General features: G+C 45.6%; 1 protein-coding gene across 2 annotated transcripts in view; it reads right to left on the reverse strand.

Annotated features, from left to right (window-relative positions):
• EYA2 (EYA transcriptional coactivator and phosphatase 2) overlaps positions 1 to 11,483 on the reverse strand; it is a 201,995-nt gene extending 190,512 nt beyond the window's left edge. Inside the window, exon 1 of one of the 2 annotated variants that reach the window (XM_081149090.1) lies at positions 11,408 to 11,483. The gene's annotated coding sequence lies outside the window, so the exon portion shown is untranslated. Of the gene's footprint in view, positions 1 to 11,134; positions 11,269 to 11,407 lie in introns of those variants that run through there. The other variant, XM_081149089.1, reaches the window with a different exon arrangement.
• Between the last annotated feature and the right edge of the window lie 300 nt (positions 11,484 to 11,783).

Genomic DNA, 11,783 nt, shown 5'->3' on the forward strand with positions numbered 1-11,783 from the left:
TTCTGTGGTGGTTAAAGAGGCAGGGAGTGCAGGAGTTATAAAGACAACCTCTGGAACCATACTCTTGCATACAAAGCCTGGCTCTGCTGCTTACTCACTGTGTGACCTTGAGTAAGTGACTTAACTTCTCTGTGCCTTACTTTCCTTATCTAAAATGGGAATACTAATAGCGCTTCCTTTGTAGAACTGTTGTGAGGAATCAATGAGTTGGTGCTTATACTCATTCAGAACAGATCCTAGCATCAAGTAAGCACTCAGAGGTTATTTTTATTAACATCGTAGTCATCCAAGGGTAGTCACTCTTCTTTTAAAGATATGAGACACAGACTAAATGTATTCAGACACTAGTGTGCCCTGATACAACTTTACCAACATCCTTGAGAGACCTCACTGATTTCATTTTATTTCCCTGAGAACAGAGGACAGAAGTAAGTTCTGGTTAGGAGGATGGTCATTTGGACATTCATTCATGTAAGCAGCTTGCAGGGATGAGCTTTAGAAGCAAAGAATTTCATTTAAATGAACAGGTCTTGGGAAAATGTCACATTTTCAAACTTGTGTATCTCAGACTTCACTCATAAATCTGCCGTATCTGGGCACTACTTTTGCACAGAGGTTCTTAAAGCACAGAGGTTCTTAAAAAGACTGTCACCTAGAGAAAGATGTCACAAGCACTGCCGTCACTTTTTCCACTTGTTTTTCGAGAAAGAGCCCATTCATTCTCAATGCTGGGGCAGGTGAAAGTCCACAAAGACACAGATCAGGCTCACTGAGGATGAAGGACAGAAATGTCAGAATCAACGGTAAATAACCAACTGTGGGTCAGGGAGAGGTCTCTGCAATTGTCTGCAGGTCGTGTGGGGGGACGGGCCTGTGCTTTGGGTCAGAGAGGCCTGGAATGGAATGTCGCTGGACAGCAGCCACTTGACCTGCCCAGCCTCGGTTTCCCCATTCGTTAAATGGACACATATGTCATGGGATTTTTGTTGTGGTTGTTGATAGGATTAAATGAGCTTTGTGAAAGTGTCTGAGACATCATAACTCCCGTGGGAGACTTTTAAATCCACTCCTTCCCTCTCCAATTCTCCTCCCTGAATATTGAGATTATTTTGATTCAAAACTCTTAGATAAAGGCATACTGGTATACTTTAATTCTTCAAACTCCCAGAGGTCTGGAGAAGTTTCATTCATTAGATAATAACATAAGATCAGACCATCCACAGAGATATCTAACTCTTACACACTCTCATAGCCCTATGCAACATTTAATCTCCGTCTGTGAATAGGGAAATTGAGGCACAGCTAGGCGTGACAGAGCCAGGATCTGAACCCTGGCGGTGGGGGTCCCAAGTCCCAGCTCTCAATGATGTACTTCACCATCTATAAATCTGTGGAAGACCAGGATTTAGACCAGGTTAACTTGTAGAGCATATCAGATCTGGAACATTCTGAGTGGGTACCATTCAACACTGGGTTAGGTGGGGGCCACGCGTCTTTGGCAGGATAAGGTAGCAGGAGAAAAATGAGAAAACTTTTGTTTTTCTTTTTCAATTCATTAAGGTTCGTTGGGGTGAGCAAGAGCCTTATTTTTTTCTTCCCATGACTTCCCTTTTATTTTAACGGGGAAATGTGCATTTCAAAGCCTGCTCAATAGCTGCGTTGAAGTCTCAAGTTCAATCACAATGTCCCCATTGTGGCTGGGGGACTCCTTGGCCTTTAAGCTTGGGTTATAAAAATTTGGTCTGAGCCCAAAGTCTGGCTTTAATAGAATATTTTAATTTTGTTTAATGAATATTATTTTAAATCTGTTTGGCAGTTTTAAAATGTGTTCTTTTATTTTCAAATTAAAATTTACTAATGTTCAGTACTTTCTTGGGGGTGGGGGTGCAGCAAGGAGTGGGGGTGATAATAATACAAGCTCCCATTTATTGAGTGCTTACTATGTGCCAAACACCCCGCTACGTGCTTTATGTGTGCAACCTCTTTTAACCCTCCCAACCACCCGGTGAACAGCAGCCCTGTTGCCTCCACTGTCTGGGAAGCTGAGAGGGTCAACTCCTAGCCCACCGAGGCAGCACAGTTAGTGAGAGGTAGACTTAAGGCTCAGAGCAGATCTGAGTTCAGGATCTGTGCTATTAATGACAGCCATACATTCTCTTGATACTGAAAAAGGACTTTACTGACCAATAGCTTAAAGGCACATCACTGACCCAGGATGCAATTGCCTGTAACCTCAAGGGTAGTAATAGCTCACTTGAGCACAGTGGCTAGCTTAATGAGCACTCAGTGTAGACGGGCACTGTAGCAAAGTGAGGTGTTTTACATGTATTACCTCATTTAAATGCTCACGAAGGCCCTTTGAAGCAGTTATTATCATTATTATATTATTCTAATTTCATAAAAGGGAAACAGAGATCCAGAGAACCTAAGTCATTTTTCTAGGGTCACACAGCTTATAACAACAACAACAATAATAATGATAATATAAGCCAGTAACCGACACTGATAAAATTCATACTATTTGCCACATACTATTCCAAACATTTTATATTTATTAACTTGATCTTCACAATAGCTCTTTGAAGAAGGCATATTATTATACAACCTGTTTTACAGATGAAGAAACCGAGGCACGGAAAAGTTTGGTAACTTGCCCAATGTTAAGTAGTTGGTTAATGCTGAGCAGGGATTTGAACTCAAGTAGCCTGGCTCCTGGGTTCATGCTCTTCATCTCTAGACTATAAGTCACAGCCCAGGTTTAGAGTTGGGCAGTCTGACTCCTCCCACTCCTACCTGTTCCCTCCCACCTCTTAAGGAAAGCAGAAGGTTGTCATCGGTCTGAGGCAGGGAGTGGATCATGGCGTTGCTTGACACAGTTCTAGGCACAGAAACCGGTGTACTGCTCTTACTGACTCAGGCATTGCTTTACTGGGTGAGGGTGAGCAGGGTTGGTCTTTGCCTCTGTCCTGCTGCTTAAACATTGGAAAGCTCAAGAAATCATATCACTGCCCTCTGAAACCTCAGTGGGAAAGACGAGGCAGTGAGATACTGGGATCCTGCTATCAGAGGTGCCTGATTGGGTCCTTCTTGCCTCTGGATCCCCAGTAATTAGCCCAGAGCCTAGAACACAGCTCAATACATACTGTTGAAAAAAATGAGTGAAAGAATGAATGCATTTGTAATTTTCTCCCATAACCTGCAATGTATCAGGCATGTCGGAGGCACCTGGTTAATAATAAATCAGTGCAATGGTATATGAAACGTCTCAAGAGCATGTTTTTCCTTGTCAACAAAATTTGTCTTGTCAAATTGCAATACCTCAGGAGTGAGCAAACTTATTCTGTAAAGGGCCAGACAGAATACAGTTTAGGCTTTGCAAGCCATGTGATCTCTGTTATTGAGTTGAGTTAATTACTCTGTTATTTTAGCACAAACGCAGCCATAGGAAACAGTTTAGACCAGCTAACTGCAGTGACCAGCATTTCAATGGACTCCAATTATACACTTTCCTTAATTCCTACAAGGGTAGGCTGGAGATTTTGTGAAAATCAACAGATGTCTCATTTCTGAGCCCAACTTTTGTACCTGATTAGTACCTGGTTAGTATCCCCGAGGCTAAACCAGCTCTCCAAGGCCAGCATTCAGAGGAAAGTTAGCTCTTATAACACCAGAGTGACAGGCTGAATATCCTAGTGCTTCGGAATCCAAACAAGGTTCAATCCTGGCTACGACACAAGCCACATAGCCCTGGACAAGCTACTTCACCTCCCTGAGATTCACTAGTCGCATCTGTAAAATGGGGATAAGAATAAGAGCGCGCTCCATCCGAGGCTATTCGGAGACAAAAATATATGTGCTTGCTTCCCACAATGCCTGGCACATAATAAGTGTTCAATAAATACGGGCTACTTGTTATTTCCAAACAAGTCTTGTATTCTCTGAAAAACAAAACCTAATTCACTAACACACACACACACACACACACACACCAGCAAAGCTGCAGGAAAAGACAACATTTCCAAAATCAGCTTTCTAAAGACACTTCAGCAAGGCATTCCAGGGGTCCCAAGGTGTCAGAAAATTCTCCACTTTAGCTCAAGCTACCCAATCTCTTTGCCCCCCAAAAGCCTGCTTCTATGTCCTTTTATCACTTTGCTTTTCTTGTCAGTGCCAGAGCAATGCTGAAGACATGCTGAGCGTTTCGGCCATCTGCGGAGTTTAAGACATTCTTTCTCCTCTCCCCCTCCCCTCCACACCCCAACATGAACGTCTCCAGGGAGCGCGGTATCTTTAGCCAGAGGACAGCTCAGGCCCATGGCAGACCGGAGGTGAATAATCTTCTCGGCTCCATTCTTGTTCACGGCTGGATGGGACCAAAACTCTGTTTACAACACAAGGGGCAAGTCACAACTTGTTATGCCACATGACACCATCCCAGCAGCGAGTCGGCGTTTCCTGCTACTGTACCAGTCACACAAAAGGCCAGATGTGCGGGAATCTGGCCCCTGTACTCCTTCGCTGCCACCCCCTTTCCAACCAAGGACCCAACCAAGGACATTCAGATCTTTGCTAGAGAGACAAATGCTTCTAGAACACACTGTAACCGAAGTCCCTATACATGCAAATAGTGCACACCCACAAAAGAAAACAACCTCTCTGCATGGGCACCCTTTCTCTCTCTCCTAAAAAAATAGTTTTCTCCCTACGTGGAGAAACAGTCTCTCTGTCTCTCTGTATTTCAGGGAGCTGCCAATCAACGAAGACTTAAAGGTTGGTACTTATACGTTGCACCCCAAATGCAAAAACATGTACATGTTCGCAGGAATAAAAAACTGTTTGGGGAACTACTAATACCTTCACCATGACGTTACTACAGGAAGGTGCTGGAAAGTGAGGAAACTGACCAGAAGGAACACAAGACATTTTTGACCTTTGGCTTCTGTGCATCCAAACACCAGGAATGAAACATGTGCTTTGGAGTGAGGGGTGGCCCCTGATCCTGCTTTTTCTCCTGAACAGTAAGAGGGGTGATTAAAGGAGATGGAAATTCCAGCCCTCCTATCTCACTTTACCCCAAGAATGTCTTGTCCTCAGAATACAAATCGAATGGAGATTGTTCAAACCGTGGGCTCAGAAACCCCCTTTCTGTGTCCACTTCAACTAAACACGTCTATCAGGCAGGAATTTAGACTTGGCTGAGGTAAGGAGAACTGGTGATTTTCCCCCCTGTTTTGGTGACCTTCATAGGGCTTATTTATGCACTTCAAGCCCATGACCTAATACATGTTGGTTTGGCTTCTCTTCTCATAATAGCAGCCTGTAAAAAGCTTTTGAGAATTCCCCGTGTTTTCTTATTTTGGGTCAAGAAAATAAAATCGATATCTAAGTACCCTTAAAAAAATGGTCTGCACAATCTAAAAATTTGGAATGTTTCCACTAGGGCTAAGGATATCTCCTAAGCCTCAGAGATCATCAAAGTTCAGACCAACATTTGTCATTTTTAAGGTGAGATATTTGGTAACAGCATATGTGAGAATTAGCTAAGAGGGACTTTTTGACATAAGTCAAACAATGACATTTAAAACTCACGTTAAAGCAATTACCGTGCGGAATTTTCCGTGTTTTTCCCATTTCTTAAACAGAAGTGTATATGTTTTCAACATAGTTTCTTGCTGTAATTTTCTTTCTTGGCAAACCCACATCTTACCATGAAACCCAAAGAATGCACGCTTCAGGAACAATAATGGTTGAAACAGACTCGGCTGTCTCAGGCATGATTTTTTCTTTACGAAATTAAAATGTCTTTTGGCTAACACACTGTATATTTCAGTCATGAAAGACGATTCTTGGGAGATGACTAGAGAAGAAAGGGGAACTGGCAGATTCAGCCGATGTGAGACAAAAGTAAGCTGCTATATACACACAGTAGTCGGGCTCTCCAATGCCTCATTCTTTGGGGAAAAGAGATGTCGATTTTATAATTTTTCTTTAGTTAAATGCACAGAGAATTGACAACTGTCCCTCGAATGACTGTGAGCAGATATGTACGGATATGTTACATCTGGGAATGCACAGAGTTTTAAAATCTAACTTTACTACGTGCTCACAAAGAAAACGGTGAAATCCAAAGCCGTTGAAATCACACACATTTTCCTGTTATCGACACAACACTATTGATACTAAATGACAACAATTTCTAACCTCTTTTAAATGCTTTGCTCATTTAAAAATATGTCTAAAATTAGCATTATCAGGCCAAGACAGTCGGGCCATGGGCACATTCTGAAAATTGGTAAGAATAAAGCTGTCTCCCTGCCTAGCTGTTCATCGAAGTTCCTGTTGTAAATTTCCGTGTGTATCTGAAACAGGGAGGCTTTGCAAAGAGGCTTGAGCACACACATCTGTGCCCTAAATAGTATCATCAGAAGGGCGATGACAGCGATGACGAAGCCCCTGCTACAGCCCCGGGACTGTGTGCAGAGATCCTCTCATCCATCCTGCCAGGCTGTGTCCCACAGTGGGGGCCCTTGCAGCGCCCCCTGACCCTCAGCCAGCCTGTCCCAGATTCAGGCAACCGATGGCCTCCCTTAACCTTCAAAGTGGCAAAGAGAAATTATTCCAGTTACCTGACTCTTGGGGCCACCTGTTCCAAATTATTCTTCGCTCTCCAAATGTTTATAATCTAACCCTCAAACAACAACCCGCCCACAGCAATCCAGCACCTTCCAGTAAACTCAATTTGGGCTCCCTCCCGTAACATTTTAGGGCCTTGCCACTGCCGATAAATTTATTGACTCTTTTTAGGAACTGAAATGTGCGGTGTTACAGTATTGAAGGGACAAATCAAATTAACCCTTGTAAATGAGCAGTCATTTTCCTTTACGGACCCATATACACACAACCTGCTAAATATCACGGCTCACAAAGCCATATAGCTGTATTTTCCAAATACTTAATATGATTTTTCTTCTGTTTTAAAACAACAAAGAACTTCAGGGCAGAGTGAGAAAATAATTGTGTCCCATGCACATAAAACCATCCAAATTCAGCATCTCTCTGCAAGGGGAACTAGGGCAGAAATGTCCTCTGGGCCAAGCGTTCACAGCACATGGAGAAGGCAGAGGTCCGAAGGCCTAGATTCTGGTTTCACTTACTCTGTGGCCTCTCTCGAGCCATTTGACTTGAGACTCAGTTTTTTCGTTAACAAAGTTGGAACAATAATAATAATAATAATAATAAATGCCTAACTCAAAGTGTTGTTGTGAGGACCCATCCTAAAAACACATGTCCAAGAGTTGACTTCAGGCCTGGCATACAAGTGCTCAATAAATGGCAGCTACTTTCATCATGATCATTCCCACAAGGATATAATTTGCAAATGGACAGAAATGGCAAAGGCACCAATATGATGAAAGTGAGTGAAAAGGAAAAAAAAAAAGGCAGCAAAAATGAATGTAAAAGCCTGTGGCTTTTTTCATACTCTTCCCCTAAAGACACCTGGCAGGTACTTTCATACCTTGAAATTGGTTTTAAATCACACGCAATAAAGAGCAAGTCCCTGCCCTTCTGATTAATTTACAAGGAGACAAGTGGGTCGGAGCCAGTTACACTAAGTACTTGCCACCTGACTAAGGGGGTTGTCCTCGGATTAGAAGAGGTGCTAGCCAAAGGCCATTAGGCCAGTTAAGATCTTCGAATAGTGAAAATGAAGCATTGTCTCTCCACCAATTGTTTCTCTGCCAGAATCTTCTTTTTGTTTTGTGTGTTTGGGACTATTTGAACTGCCACAAATGATGGGGGTGAGGGGGCGTGGGCTATTCAGAAAGCTGTTATGATACTGGGGGAGGGGGCAGAGAGGAAGGTGGGGAGTGTGTGTGAGTGTACGTGTGTGTTTTCTGTCAACAGGCTGTGTTTTCTCAACTCTGGGGTTAATTCTCTTTAAAGAGATCCCTTCTGAGTGGAGTCCACCAACTCCTTTCACAGAGCAGCTAGCTGGGAGAAAAGTTTCCTTCCACTAACAAAACCAGACTTGGCAAGAGTCAGAGGGTTGAGCCTTTGGAGGTAACTGAATACCAGCCGCGTCACGTCCACAGACTCCGCAGATAAGGCTACGTAACTAGGCGAATTCCTCCTTCATATGAAATCTTTGGGGGACGAGGGTCCCCTCTCTTCTAAGGAATTTATGTCTTCTCACCCAGCCTACACACACCACTCAAGCACTCAAGCACACATCGCATGCACCTCTGGCCTGCGGCCACTGCCTGACACTGACCCTTTCCTTTTCCCCCAAGCATTTCTCCGTTGAGGAGGCCTACCCAGCCAAGGCAAAACCTAACCCCAGCTGTAACTCCCACCCCTCCCCGTATAGAAGCTAATGCTCTGCCCATGGTGTGCGTGGATATTTAAGGGACAAGCAAATATCGAAACAAGATATCTCCGCTCCCTTCATTTGCTCCTGACAGCCCCGGGCTCTCTCTCTACTGAGAGAGGCATCTGTCACGAGCTGCTGGGAACCTCACTTATGCACCATAACGGCCTGTGATTTTATTATACAAGGAGTTTATTGCTGGCCTAATTAGTTTCAAACTGGGCATTTCAGCTGAGGACACCTAAAAAACATCTGGTGAAAGGAGTGAGAAGGAGTCCTCGTTCTGAGCTAGTTATGGTTGGATTTCTGCATAACTCCAGTCTCCTGCGCCGGACACAAGTTATCTTTGGAAAAGTAACTGAAAAAATAAGGAAACGGTTTCTTCTTTGTGGGAACGGAGTCATCTTGTCATGGGGGAACCAAAAATGTCTTAAGGTGGACGTGCTTGGACTGTGTGTACTTTTTCACAAGCTGCCGGGATCTCAATAGCTTGCTCAAACCTAATTCAAAATGTACTTTGCTACACCACAGGGCATTTTTGCTGAGGACTTTTTCGTTTTCCCAACAGCAGCTAGCATTTTATCAATTTATCCGTCTGGAACACGGCTTGCAATCTCTTACATGCAATTGAAAGCAGAAGCGATACCACAGATTTGAAACAGCGAGTCTTGGGTGTTTTTTGCCAAATGGTAATCCTATAACAAGTCAACAAATCATATCTCTTTATATGTTTAATACAACACAAAAGGCATGAAAAGAAGATCCTAAAACTTAAGTGATTAAAGCATCTGTTTTCTAAAAATCCCAAAGTATTGGGATAACATCTTTGTTTTATTTATTTTATTTTGCTTCCTTTGGTTATTTAATATTTAGGAAAGAGATTTAAGTGTTTATAGAGTAGTCTCATACCCACAGCCACTACACTAGGTGAGCTATTTCAAGATGGAGGAAAAAATGTTAATTCCTTTAAGATAAAATAATAATATTGTGAAGTTTAAGTTCCAAGAGGAAAACAGAGTAACTATCAACTATGTATGGGATAAATCAACTCATTCAAAAAGTTCAGGTCCTTTCAAATGTAACCAGCATTGGTTGAAACTGCAAAATTTGGAGTTTTCTCCAAAGTTAAGGAGATTTTGAATACAAACACCATTTTATGGGTAGTCAAAAGCAAGATTCAAACCATCCTCATTTGTTATATAAAATTTTCGTTAACTTTTTTTAGTCTGAGGATGTCTATATGCAAGGAAGTATAAAGTTTAAGGGGTTTAAAGTGATGGGGAGAGAAAAGTGGGGGGAAATAGGGTAAAGTTGGGGGAAAGCTTTTTTCCACAAAGATTATTTTTAAAAGGAGGCTCCTCTCTCTCTTCCCCCAAATGGGCCATTGACGGGTAATACGGCTACTGGCTCAGAACTCATACTCTGGTAGCAGAAATTTCACTCAAGCAAGAAAAGAAGGGCTCATGAAATTAATACATTCGGTTTGAAATACAATTGTCCGCTGGTCATAATTTCCTTTGGAAGGGAGCTCCCTAACTCAAACATAATTCAGCACTCAAATTCTTACTTGATGTTTGTAAATCATTCTACCTCCCCTCTGCTCTGGCGAACAGCTCCCCACTCTGATATTCACTCATTCCACTGCACCTCGTAATTAAAAGGTACCTCCACCAGGAGTGATTTATACCTCCACGTTATAAAAAAAGTAATTAAAGATTACGTAGCATTTCGGGGAAAGGGGGAAGAAAAGAAAATAGTACCCATAAAAATGCGATCTTTTTTTTTTTTTTTTAAAATAATAATTCAGAACGCAGCCTCCTGCACTCTTGTCACTCCTAGCCGAGGCTTCGCTTGGGGGTGACAGGGACCTCGCACCGCCAAGGCGCCTCAATTTCCACAGCTGAGAAATGCGCATTGGGATTTTGTGATGCGAGTATTTTTACCAGTAAGCTTTCCTAGCATTCCTTGAGCTTATAAACTATTTATTTGGGGGCAGGAAATATACTTAAGGAGCTAGGGCCAGCACGGACGTTTAACCTCCAGACTGCAGGACTAAAAATTCCATTCTCTACTTTCTCCCATTACAACAAAACCCTCGCCTCCCTCTAAGCATCCTTTGGATGTAAAGTTTTTTCAGTTTCAACTCCAACTTTCAGCAAGTGCCAGGACGCCGGCTCCGGTACAAAGCCCGGACAGCTGGACCAACGCAGGCCGAGCGCAAACGAACTTTAAAACGCAGCCTCGAGGAGAAGGCTCAGGGGCCGTCCCTGCCCCTCCCGGGATCCTGGAGGCTGCTCCTCGGCTGCCCCACAAACAGTGCCCGAGGGCGCGAGCTGCCTTCCCGGCTCCCGGTGCCTCTTTGGTCCGATTGGGGGAGCGCCCCTCATAGGGAACCGCCGGGGCCGTAAAACTAAGCAAACGCAGCCAGTCCAGAGGCGTCCACACCGCTTGCGCGACATGCACTTGTCCCGCGCGCGGGAGTGCAAACTTCAGGGTCGTTGCTCCCCGGGCGCACGGAGAAACTGAGGCCCGGGGACTGGGACAGACTTTCTCGGGAGAGGGTCTGCCTGCTGTTCGGGCTGCCCTTGTGCCTGAGGAGCCCTGGGAGCCCCGATTCGGCCCGTGCGCCCCCGAGCGCCCCGACAGCTGCGAAGGCCCGGGCCCGGCAAGTGCCGCAGAGAGGCGCCGGGCGAGGGGGTCCGCGTCTACCCCGGCCGGGCGAATCCCGGCGGGCGGCCCGGGGTGGGCGCCGCGGGAGGTACTCACCGCGCGCAGAGGAGAGAGCGCCCCGGCGTGGTGCGGGCTGGCAGACCGGCGGGCGCGGGTCCGGAGCGGCTGGGCGACTGCGGCGGGCACGTTGCCGCCTCTGCCGCCGCCGCTGCCTCCGCCTCCTGGGCTGCCGCGGCTGCCTCCTCCGGGAGGACCGGCCCCTTCCCCTCCCTGGGCCGGGCCCTCCCTCTGCCCCCGCCCGGGTCCCCGCGCCGATGCGTGGGCGCGTGGGGGCGCCGAGGCGCGGCGCTGGGCTTGGCGGGCGCTCACCTTCGGCGCCGGGACGCGGGGCGCGGGGCTCCGGCCCTGCAGCTGCCGCCGCGCTGCTCTCGGCGCCTGAGCCCGGCCGAGCGCGCTCGCTGCTGCGGGTCCGCGAGGCAGGCGAGGGCCCAGCCTCCACCCCACCCACCGACACCCCACACCTCCTCCCCCTGCAGCCCAGGCACGGCCCCTGAAAACGGAAAAACGGCTTGGAGGGAACCTCAACAATTACACGGACTTCATTCATTCATTCATTCATTCATTCATTCATTCATTCATTCATCCACCCAGTCATTCAAAGTGTGTGTCTACCGTGCGGGGTAGGGCACCTGGGAAATTCAGCTAGACTCGCTTTCTGTCCTCCCAAAACTTACGTTCACACGGA

The sequence above is a fragment of the Miniopterus schreibersii genome (genome assembly GCF_964146895.1).
Source record: "Miniopterus schreibersii genome assembly, chromosome: 10".
NCBI classification, from domain to species: Eukaryota; Metazoa; Chordata; class Mammalia; order Chiroptera; family Miniopteridae; genus Miniopterus; species Miniopterus schreibersii.